The following is a 12,164-nucleotide window of genomic DNA, read 5'->3' on the forward strand; positions in this document are numbered from 1 at the left end:
GCAGGCTCCACACTGACAGAGCAGAGCCTGATTCAGGACTCAGTCTCACAAATAGTGAGATTCTGACCTGAGCTGAAATCACGAGTTGGCTGCTTAACTGGCAGCCAGTTAACCCTCTATAATATATTTTTAACTAAAGTTTGTTTATAATTTGGCCATTTAGTAGCATTTATTTGACTTGTCACTCATTTCATCATTTCTTGTATGGTAGAAGCCACCCTTGTTATTTCCAGAGTGACCTAATTATTCTAAGACATTAGAGCAGGGCCTAATCAGATGATTATTTAAAACATTTCTTGGGATATTGGTCTGAATGTCCTAAATGTCTAAAGTTGGTCTCAATTAATGATCCCAATTAAAATTTTTTTAATTCACAAAAGTCATTGTAAAAAGGAAAGCCAATGACATCTTACAGGATTTTTAAAAGTAAGGGATAATCATTTCTTGGTTGTCTGTTATGTTTATGGGATTCATTTTATATTTATCTGGCAAACTAGTCAAGAACTCCAGGGTGGAGATATCGTTATGTGTGTTTTAATGATGAGACGTAAAATCACCTAGAGAGGTTAAGATCACATAGGCAGTAGTGGCTGAGCCAGACTTCCTAAATGTGCCCTTGACCCATGGGACAAGGAAGGAAGATGGGAAGGGTGAGGTGGCATGTGAGAAGACAGCAGAAAAAAAGTATTTGCTTCTGAGCCCTTTTCTGAAGAAAAGTGACTCATTCCTCATTTGTTCGTTCCATAAATCTTCTTTGATTTCACTGCAGTGTGCCAGAGTCACCCTGGAAGTTTAGGAAGGACTCTGACATGCATCCCCACCCAGCGGTCACCGGGGCAGATTACGACGTTTCGGAAGCTTCGCGTGAGGGAAGCCCATGGGTGATGAGTGAAATCTCCTCGTTTGGTACCACATGACAGGAGACAGTTTTAGTGAACATGGGTATTCAGGTTAGTTGCATCCCAAACAAAACAAAAATAAGCAGATTTGTTCCTCTACTTTTCTCTCTCTCTCTCTTTTAAATGTGCTTTCTTTGGAATTCAGTCCATATCTACTGAAGGATGGGTGAAGTAATAAATACAGTCTTTTTCTCCAAAAGGAAGCTAAGTACTGCTTGCTGCTTAGTAGTTTTCAGTCTGTCCTTGACCTGTACATTTATATCAAGTTACTGTCCTCTGCTTCCTCGCCTCCCCACTATCTTTGCAATACCTACACACACACACACACACACACACACACACACACACACACACTCTCTCTCTCTCTCTCTCTCTCTCTCTCTCTCTTTCTCTCTCTTTCTCCTTTTCTTTCTCTCTCTTAATTATGGATAGATTCTATGCATTTGAAAAACATGGTTGGAATAAAATGTTATATTGAAATCATTTGCAGATGTACGTGTGTTTTTAATATCAAATATTATTGCTTCCTTCTTGGGTTTCTGCTTTCCGCTCAGACTGTGACTAGTTCTTCTTGCATTTCCATTCTAAAGCCCCAGGTACATGTGGGAAGAACGTAAGCAGAGCCTGGTATAATGGTGCTGGAAGCAGTGGCCTGGCGTACACAAGCGGCTAATCAAAGCTTCAGCAGACATGAACACATGGCATTTAAAAATGTCCGACCCTTACCTTCTTCTCAGCTGTGCTTGTTAATTTGCTTGGTTGTTGACTTATTTATTTAATTTATGGGCTATGGGCTCAGATGCAAGAGAAAGGCATGTAAAGAACCCCAGTTCTTGGGTCCTGGACAGGATGGAGGGCGTTCAGGCCTTCACTCTAGTTTCCGGACCAGAACCTGCAAGGTTGTTAGAAATACAGAATCATAATCTCTAATTCAGTGAATCAGAGTCTGCATTTGAACAAGACACCTAGGTCATTTACAAGCACAGTAAAGTGTGAGAAGCACTACATCAGTTTACTCTTCTTAATTAAAACCAGACCTCTCCCTCAGGTATTAACAAACACAGGCGACAAGGAGTGTTTTTCTTTTACTAACTTACCTCCAATCGTTTCCAACATTTCTGATGAGTTGAATGGATTTCTAATTTTTGGCTCTCGATGCCTACTGGGTTAGCATAGGGTTCTGTGTGTTAAGAATGGAATTGTGGGGGCACCTGGGTGGCTCAGTCGGTTGAGCGTCCGGCTTCAGCTCAGGTCATGATCTCACGATTGTGAGTTCGAGCCCCACATTGGGCTCTGTGCTCACACCTAGCTCGGAGCCTGGAGCCTGCTTCAGATTCTGTGTCTCCCTCTCTCTCTCTCTGACCCTCCCCTGCTTGGGCTGTCTCTCTCTGTCTCTCAAAAATAAATAAAAAACAAAACAAACAAACAAAAAAAGAATGGAATTGTGTCCCCACCCCACAAAATTATATTTTGAAGTCTTAATTTCCAGTGTAACTGTATTTGGAGACAGAGCTTTTAGAAGGCAATTAAGATTAAATGAAGTCATAAGGGTGGGATCCTAATCCACTAGGACTGGTGAGTTTATAGGAAGAAGAAGATCTTTTTCTTTCTCTCTGCCTTGTGCACATGTATCCTCAAGTAGCAAGAAGGCAGCGATCTGCAGACCTGTCACCAGATCCTGGCCGTGCTGGCATCCTGCTCTGACTTCCAGCCTGCAGAACTATGAGGAAATAAGACTTCTATTCTTCCAGAAACCTTGTTTATGTATTTTATATGGCAGCCTGGACTAAGTTCAGGTACAAATACTCAGTCTTCTCCTAAAGGGGCTTCACTCTAAAATAGGGCTGATAAAAGGAGTGAGCACAGTCAGGGGAGTATTTACTCCCTACCCCATACAGTGGGTTATTGGGCTTTGACCTCTGTCCTTACCTTTTTTGTGGTGACCAATGGTCCTAGTGTGGGTGAGACTGAAGGATTTTCAGGGATGTGGGGCTTTCAGTGATAAAAATGGGTGAGAATCAGGCAAACTGGGGTGGGTAATCACTTTACTCTTTTGTCACATTTGTTCCTGAGCTGTTCTTAGCCACCTTTTGAAAACTTGACTTTACCACAGACAGGAGCACATTCCAGCTGAATCTGACAGAGACCTGAAGGGTGACTCTTGAGTCAGAGCTCCTGGAAGACCTAGACTTTGAATTATTCCCGTTGTAGAAGGGATAAGCCTGGCCACCCTCCACTGAAGGGAATTCACAACTGGCAGAGGGGTCCCCAAGCAGCCTTCTTCTCCATCCCCAAGTTTCTTTTCATAACCTCAAGCTAATTCTGTTGAAAGTATCATATGGCCAGGCAAAACTTAACTGCTAAAATGTATGCCCATCACAGAGTGATTAGGAGGCTTTCGGTGAGTTTTATATTCCTCATAGTTAACTATGAAAGTCGATTTAAATTTTGTGATCTACTCTGTAACACAGAATGTTTGTCATTTCTATGAATGCTGTTGAGACTCCCCTGATGTGTCTGGGGACCACCTAAGTACAGATGGCTGGGTTTTCATCATATTTTGAGGGTGTTTTGAGGGCTGTGAATCCTCTAGAGACTTTGATTTAGAGGCTCAGTTAGTCATGTTTAGTTACATTAGGCTACAGTCACACATGGACTCCTAAATCTCAGGAACTTCATGTGACACAAGTTTTATATGTCCAGCACAAGTTACCAAGGGCTCTGCTCCAAGTAGTGATGTGGGGATTTAGTCCACAGAGACTCCACCCTCTTGGAGTCACATGATTGGCAGCACACCGCTCGCTTGTTACCATGACTGGAGAAGAAAGCATGGAGAACCAGGCACCAGCTTTTCAGTGCTTTGGCCTGAAAGTGAAGCTCAGTAGTCAGAGCTAGTCACATGACCTCACCCGGAGCTCACATCCTGCGGCCAGAAAGGGAAGAGGAAAAGAGAAACGGAAGTGAATAGTAGCCTTATCTAACCCTGAGATCCAAGGGGTGAACCCCTCATGAAAGGCAGACTGTCACACCCCTAAAGAACAAGTCATTGAGTTGGGATCTGGCCCCTTTGCACGTGAGCTACTCTTACAGTTGCTCCCAGGAGTCAGGATTTATTTAATAATGATCAATAAAACTCATATAAAATATTAGGGAGGCCACCTGCTTTTACTACAAAATGTAATGGTTTAACCTACTTTCCACAAACTAAAATGGAAAGTGCCCAAGGACAATGTGCCCCAAGTGCCCAAGGCTCTTCATACCTTGGATGGCCACATCCTAAGTGCAGGACTGTGAAAACCCGGAGCAACAAGGGATTCAGCATTTATTTGGAGAAACACAGCCCTCTTGCCTACAGCCGATGTCTCCCACGTGTTAAGGTGGAGCCCACAGGGCTCAGCGAAGCCTGCATCCCTCAACTTCTCCAAATGCAGTGGTGCTAAGGACCCGACAGTTTGCAATACTCACACCACCCAGTCCATGCTTTTTAGTGCAGTGAGATGCTCAGTCCTTGCGGCATTTCCTCGTGACCTAAGTTTCTCTTTATCAGGCAAAACCCATTAATCCTATGCAGCCCCCTGTGTCCTGTGGATCTGCGGCCCTCACTGTACTTGCTCTCAAATATAATCAAACTATAGTAACTTTTACTTCCACCAAAGAGTTTATATGTGTTCAGAAGCTGTGTGTATGCAGTGTCACACTCTGCCAAAAGAACATAAAATGTGGATGAATATAGAAGCCGTTAATGCTGTGGGGTTATTTGCTACTAAAAATGGGGAAAAATAATTCTTTCCTAGAGGAGGGGAACACATAGTAACTTTAGGGTTATTTGGTCATCCAGAGGTCAATTTCTTCTCTTTTCTCCATTTGCTAAACTATTTTTGGAAATTGAGGTTTTTTTCCCTTCTAAAGCACATTATTGATACTTGGCATCTCTGCAGTAATAGAATTTTGAAGAGCTCATCCTGTTCCCATCCTAAGCCAAGCCGTGGCTGGGTCTGAAAATGATGCTGTCGATTGACAATTCCAGGGTGCACATAATTCTGAGCATGCATTGTTGCAAAGGGTGATTGAAAGGTTATGTGGAACCTCTGTGTTAAGAGCCTTTCAGAGCTGGAGAACTTGCAAGAACTATTTGATGTTAGAAAAGAAAACAGGAGTATGGCCTGAAATTAACATTGCGTGTTCATGTGATAGCTGATTCGCACCCCCCACCCCCCAGACACATACCTCCACCGGCCATGGGTCTGTGGACACAAGAGAAACGCTGCTTCTCATGTCAAAAACAGGGATTATAATGCTTGCCCCGCTTATTGACCTTATAGGGTTGCTGAGATCCACATAAGGTAAACTGCCTTGAGAGACAGTTGGAAAATGACAAGTGGTATATAAATACATGGCATTATGGTTGGATATCACTGATAGAGAAAGATCTAGCAATGGACATATGAGTGTAGCTGTTAGGAGCCACCAGTTCCTAAGCAAATACCTGTGTTATCTTTATCTATATCTACCTGTATACCATTTTCTGTATCTGTATTCGTATTTCTGTGTTTATCTCTATGTCCATATCTGTATCTACTCCCTATCCATACTCTTATCTCTGTCTATAATCTGTGTCTCTGTATTTATCTCTCACACTATCTCTATGCCCATGTCTATACCTGTATTTATATGTATAGCTTTATTTTTAGGTATATCTATATCTATACCCAGAGAAAGACAGAGAGAGTAGTTTATTCCATCCTAAGAACTGGGGATGCAACTAAAAAGGAGCCATCACAGTTTTGACTTAAAGCTCTCGGGAGAGATTTGCATTAAACAAACATATCTTGAATGAATTACAATTGTGGTCAGTGCTATGAAGGAAGAGATCAAAATAAGAGTCTCATCCCAGCAGGGATCTTCGGGGACCCCAGGAAATGAGACAGAGGTCATGGATCCTCACGTCTGTCTGTCATATGCATGGCCCATGTATGCGGACACCAACTTTTGTGAGTAGATCCCTTAAAGAAAAACCCCTTGTTTTAGAAAACTGGCTGTTTCAGTTTTAACACAAATTATGGGGGGACTTATACAGATGTCTCATAAGGAATAAGGGAGGTGCTTTTAATAATATCATTGGTTGTATCTAATTCACTATTCGTTAATATCCATCACCTAATTGTTAGTATTTTTTTGACACTCTGAAATTTCCATCAAGATAAGCTCCAGTTCTTAGTTCAGTAGGCGCTCCTGGCTCACCTTCTCTTTCCCACCCATTTTTCAGGCACATTGTGCCGCCTTCCAGAGCTGCTGAATGGGATGAAAGCCATTGCAGTCTGTTCGTGAGGGTCTCTGTGAATTGTTCACGATGCTTGCGCCTCTCGGTCAATGTCTCTCGCCCTCTCCTCAGACATTTACGAGCACACCCTTTGTGACGCTTTAACGAGTCCTCACAACAAAAAGACAAAGGATGTGGTGTTGTGGGGACCGAACTCACAGTTCAGTGAAGAGACAAGTGAGCTCAGCAAAGTGACAAGGCTTTGTTTTTGTATTTTAATTTGGCTCACCTCTAACCATGCCCCATTCTGCTGCCCTCCTCTGTCATCACACACGATATTTCTTCCTGGCTCTTGTCACAATGAATCATTACATGTATTTCTGTATTATTGTTTCCTCTTGATATCAGTTCTCTCCCACTGTCCATAAGCTCCCTGACGGTAGGGATGTTTTCTGCTTTATCCACAGAATCACATCACAACCTGGCCCATGTTTGATAGTCCATAAATACCTGTGTTTGAATAGACGAGTGGATTCATCGATGTCTCCACATGCACCACTTCCAGGACTAGTGTTTCATAATAGATGTAAACCTTAGCAAACACTTTGGACCTGGAAAATTTTAAATTGATTTTCTTTTTAAAAGTTAAGTTGCATACCAGTGTCGAAACGAGTCTGTTCCATTGCATGCTTCTCCGTATACATGTTTTACTTGATTAGAATGCTGTTGTTGTTGTTGTTGTTGTTGTTGTTGTTTTTAAAGCTAAGACACACAACTTAAAATACCCTGTGAAGTGTTTAAAAAACAGGAAAGAATTTGAATGAACAAAATAACATAGTCCTCAAATGACTGTTTTGGAGAAGAGAGGCAAAGATTTCCGCTAGAGTTTATCCAGCTACAAACTGCTATCGTAAGCCAGCAAGAAATTTATATTCTCTCAAAGCTGAAGGAAAATCAAAATCCACAAGCGACCCTTCCCTTCCCGTAGCTGTTTTGTACCCTGCTCAGTTTCTGGAGATCTGAGATAATCATTTTGTCCTTGAGAGTCTCGTGGCTGTGCTCTTAGAGAGTTTGGGTTTAAAATCTTAGGATTTGATCCAGTTCAGAAAAACAAGGCCTGAGCACCTGCGAAGCATCTAAGATGGGCCGCTGCCAGAGGCTGGCTGCCACCCCCGCCCTCCCGTTCCGGTGTGTCCTCTAGGAGGTGAGGGCAAGGAAACAAGCCTTGCTTGTGGGAGAAATGGTTTTGTTGCAGAGCCACCCTGTGTTCCTTGGGGTTTGTTTTGGGATTGAAAAATTGTCAACTTTCTTTTTTTCTTTAGCCCAGTTTAGGGCTTTAAGCATAACGCCGTGTGTGTGTGTGTGTGTGTGTGTGTGTGTGTGTGTGTGTGTATGCGCGCGCGCGCCGGTGCATATAGATGTGCTTTTATAGGTATAAGAAAATAAATCTTCCAAGCCAGCCTTCCCCGTCAGGTGTGTTGATGAAACTTTGGCTGAAGGTTTTATCTCTCTGAGGCCCTTGTGCAAGCACTGCCATTAAGACCCAAGTATGGGGACAGACAAGGATGCTGCTGCCTCTCGGGGAGGCTCGTTGGAGCCTGTGTGTCTATTCAAATGGAATTTGTATTACGTTCTGGAGCCTTTTGTTAGACCGTGTCACGGGGAGCCAGTGGAATTCGCCGTGTGGGTGGGAGAGACAGACTGGGCCGGCAGGAACTGACCAGCCCCGGCAGCCAGCGGCCCTGCCCCGCCGCCTTCGGCCGCGTCTCACAACATTCGCTTTCTCTGAGCCTGTTTCCTCATCTCATATGTGGGAACAAGATGGGTGAATTTATTAAGTGCTCATGGTTTGGCTAAGAGCTTAACGTGTGTCCCCTGCGCTGTCCCCACCGAATCTCCCCAGAGTGCGCTGGTTCCCTCATTATCACTCCCGTTTGCACAGAAGGGGACACATGGCTTGTACTGATCAGGGGACATTACCAGTGTCCCCGACGACTCTGAACCCAACCAAGTGTCCTGAAATTCAACTCCATTTTGACAGCAACCACCTGGAGTTAGCCCAGACCCCACAAGTTACCGGAAAAAGCCTTCACAAGACTGACCCTCTTTACAAGACCAACACCGCCCATCAATTTTGGATGTCCTCAAGCTGCCCATACTTTTGCCAGGCTGGCTACAAATTTGGCACCTCCTGCCACCCCTCTCTCTTTCAACATTTTCCTAAAAGTAACTCAGTAGAACTCAGGGATGTCCTGTACGTTTCTTATAAAAGTTTCGTTATAGATGATAGAAATAAACACCGCATGAAGGGTACTTGGGGCAAAGACTGGGAGGATCTTAAGAATAGGAGCTTCTTTGTCCATGCAGTCTTCCGTGTCACCTTCCTGGCACATTGAAATGTTCACCAATTGGGATGTTCTACTGACCAGTGATGTCCACAGTGTTGACTTATGTAGGTTTTATTATGTAGGTATGACTGACTAATTGATGGCCATATAATTGAATTTCATATCCAGTCTTGCTCTTCTCCCCATTGGTTGGACCGGCCCAAAGTTCTAACCTTCCAATCACATGGGTTGATTTTTCTGGAGACCAGCCCTCATCCTGGAGCTGTCTAGGGGCTCACCACAGTCCACCCCACCTACTCCGTATCTCCTTGCTCTCCCTCCATCTTCATTGTGCTTCTTCCTGGCTTCCAACAGCCAACCTGCATTTCTTCACCCACTACCTTTCTGTTACCACAGGTGGCCTTGCTCCCCAGGCAGCAGGGTGGAAGTAACGGAATTCCCATCCACTGGAGACACTTATACCAACACAGAGGCAAAGAGATTTGCTCCAATTTCACAGGCCAAATGAATAGAGCAGTGAGTATATGAATCCAGAGAGTCAGAACACACTGCACTTTGCCCGCCTGCCATATTGCCTCCTAGGTTTAATAATACCTACTCCAGTAATAAATCAGGAATGCTGCCTGGATGAGAAGACTAGGTGATGATAGCCACTGTGTATGCCATCTTTGCTCTTTTATGCTTTCAACTCATTATTCGTAATGATAGTAACTCTAAGGCCCAAGCAAAGTACCTCCTTCTTTTAGATAGCCACATGTCCAGATGTGACCCTGAGAAAGAAGCCACCTTGCATGTGCATCTTGACCAAGGTGGCAGTATGCACATTTATTACTTCTGTTTTGTGTGTTCCCAATGAACACATGCCTTTGTTATTAATTATTCATCTATCTTCCAATTTAATTTTAGATCTGGTGATAATTTCTGAATTTCTCTATTTATAGAAAACTTTGAACTTCATAAATATTAAAATGCCCTATTATCTACATGTAGACTGCTTTTTCTATGGTCATAGAAATTATGCAATTATTACCAGAACTATTAATTAAATTTGAAAATAGGTAAATAATGGATATGAACGCTGTTTATGAGTTAAAAAGAAGATGAAAATTATCCTCCATTCTCTCACCTTTGATGAATCTAGCCTACTATATGCGCTCAGCTTTTATTATTGAAAGTTTTTATGTTACTTCACATAAATAGTTGGTTATAGGACATAAGTCTTGAATGGTGATCAATTTTCAGATGGAGAGATGAATTTTTTCTTAATAAAACAATCAAAATGTGGCCATGTCACAATGGTCAAGTACTAGGTAATTTCCATATTCTGCACGTTCAAAACTTGAACCATAATGGAGAGAGAAGAAATCCCCAAGAAAATGTTTGTTGGGAATCAGCATGGGAACTTTCATAACCTTTCTGTGAAATAAATGAAATAATATACTCAGAGAGTTCCTCAGGTCAGCCTCCTGGACCTCCTTCCTCCATTTCTGCCTTTAAAAAGATGTTCTATAGTTATCTCTAGGTAGTGGGGTAACTCTTTGTTTAGTTCACGATATTCATGGACCCCCATGAGTCTTAAAATCACCACCCTATGAAAATTGTCTTTCTACTCTATACTAAATTTGAGTGTTCAAATAGAACCTTTCACAAATGTCTGTGGAATCTTTTGTTTTTTACTATGACCAATGAGAAATGCATTTTACATTATGGATCAGCCCTCACCTACAATACAGGTACCAACATTACACAAACAGTTTAGTATGTTCTAATTTCTTTCTTTATAGAAGAAAATGCTATCTATAAACAATACTATTGACTTCGTGGCTGCTGGTGTGCTGGCAGCTGGCTGATTGAGTGGCTCGGAATCACTGAGTGGTCTGATTCATTGAGCAGGAGCCTGGACTGAGAATGCAGCATGCTTACTTGTGTGCCTTCCTGCGTTTCCTGTTCCCAGAGAAGGGGGCCCACCTAGCTAGTCTCTCCTTGGATGTTTTGCCTGGAGCTATCACAAACGGACCTTTGAAAGAGAACGTTGTCACTGATGATGCTTCTCAGATACTTCAAGTTTAAAGTTACTGAAAAAATACAATGAACTACAGTATTAAGAATTTATTATCACTTAGAAATTGATCTTTGGCTTTCCTGCAGAAAAAGAAAAAAATGCTAAGTTCATGAGCAGTAGATAAAAAGAACTTGGGAAATTCTTGGTTAAACAAATGACAATTTCTGAGGTGCCTGGGTGTCTCAGTCAGTTGAGCGGCCATCTCTTGATTTCAGCTCAGGTCATGGTACCAAGGTTGTGGGATCAAGCCCTGTGTTGGGCTTTGCAATGAAGATGGAGCCTGCTTCTCTGATTCCCTCTCTTCCCCTTCTCCCAGGCTCATGCATGTTGTCTCTCCCCACAACCTCTCTTTCTCTGAAAAGAAAAGAAAAAAAAAAAAAAGAAAAGATACCAAAAAGGAAATGGAAAACAATGAAATGCCAATTTCTATAATGACCTATTAATTACCAATGAAATTTACCTTTTGTAAGGAGTTTTTGAAGAAAAAAATTATCAGTAGGCTATTCCTGCAAATGACTGATTCCAAATATCAAACCTGTGCTTTTAAGGTGAGGACTTTTACTTTCACAAGTAATTAGTGATTTGATTGGCCAAAAAGATAGTTGTGAAGGATTTCTAAACAGTGAAGGTTTCCAATGAGAGCAACTTTTTTGGAAAAAATTCCAGGACCTTTTGATGTGGCTACTTGATGTCCAGGGCCAAAAAAAGGTTTATATTTTGATTATTAATTAATTAATAATCACCTAACTGTCAGTCTCCTCTACAACTCTGCACACTCATGCTGGCCACTGACACATGCTTCTTGTAGTTTCCCAGTATATGGTGAGATCATACCTTTGGGACAAATTAGTGTTCAGTGGGAGCAGAACTGTGACTAAGGACCAGAAGAACTCAGTGGATGAAGAACTAGTGCTGAATTCCTCTGTAGGGAAGTAATGGGGAGCATGTCTTAAAGGACGTGTCGCTACACGGACACAGAGGAGGAGGGACTTATAAGCATAGGGAAAAATATTGGCACAGGCGGGAAGTATGAAAATTCGGTGAACATAAAGATTATTCAGAACAGTGTGCAAAGGGTGAGATGGACATGCAGCCTGAGAAGTCAAGTACAGGTCCTTGGTTCGACAAGGAAATTGCTGAAGGCTCTTTAAGTGGGAGATGATCTCATTTTCATCTTGTGAAACTTGCTGACAAAGTCCATGGGTGAATGGATGAGGACATTGTTTCTAATATTTTCCAGAATTTATGAATCACTGAAGACACTTGTATATAGAACTACATACTATATATGGGTTTGTGGTTTCCTTGTCCTCTTCTCAAGGACTGTGTGTGTGTGGAGTATGTGGTATCCATTCCCACAAATGTCTCCTGAGCATCTGTTGTGTTCCATTGTTCTAGACTGCACCTGCTGTGGGATTATGGCAGTGAACATGGCAAACATGGTGTAGCTCCTTATCAGTCTCATGTGCTCATGGGAGGGAGGCAGAGTTAACAAGTAACCACCTAGATAAAGAAGATAATTTCTGGAAGTGACAAGTGCAAAGAACAAATTAAGTACTGTGTAAGTTCTGTAAGGGAAGGAGTCTCATTTGATT

This window comes from Suricata suricatta, chromosome 8 (genome assembly GCF_006229205.1).
Source record: "Suricata suricatta isolate VVHF042 chromosome 8, meerkat_22Aug2017_6uvM2_HiC, whole genome shotgun sequence".
NCBI lineage: Eukaryota > Metazoa > Chordata > Mammalia > Carnivora > Herpestidae > Suricata > Suricata suricatta.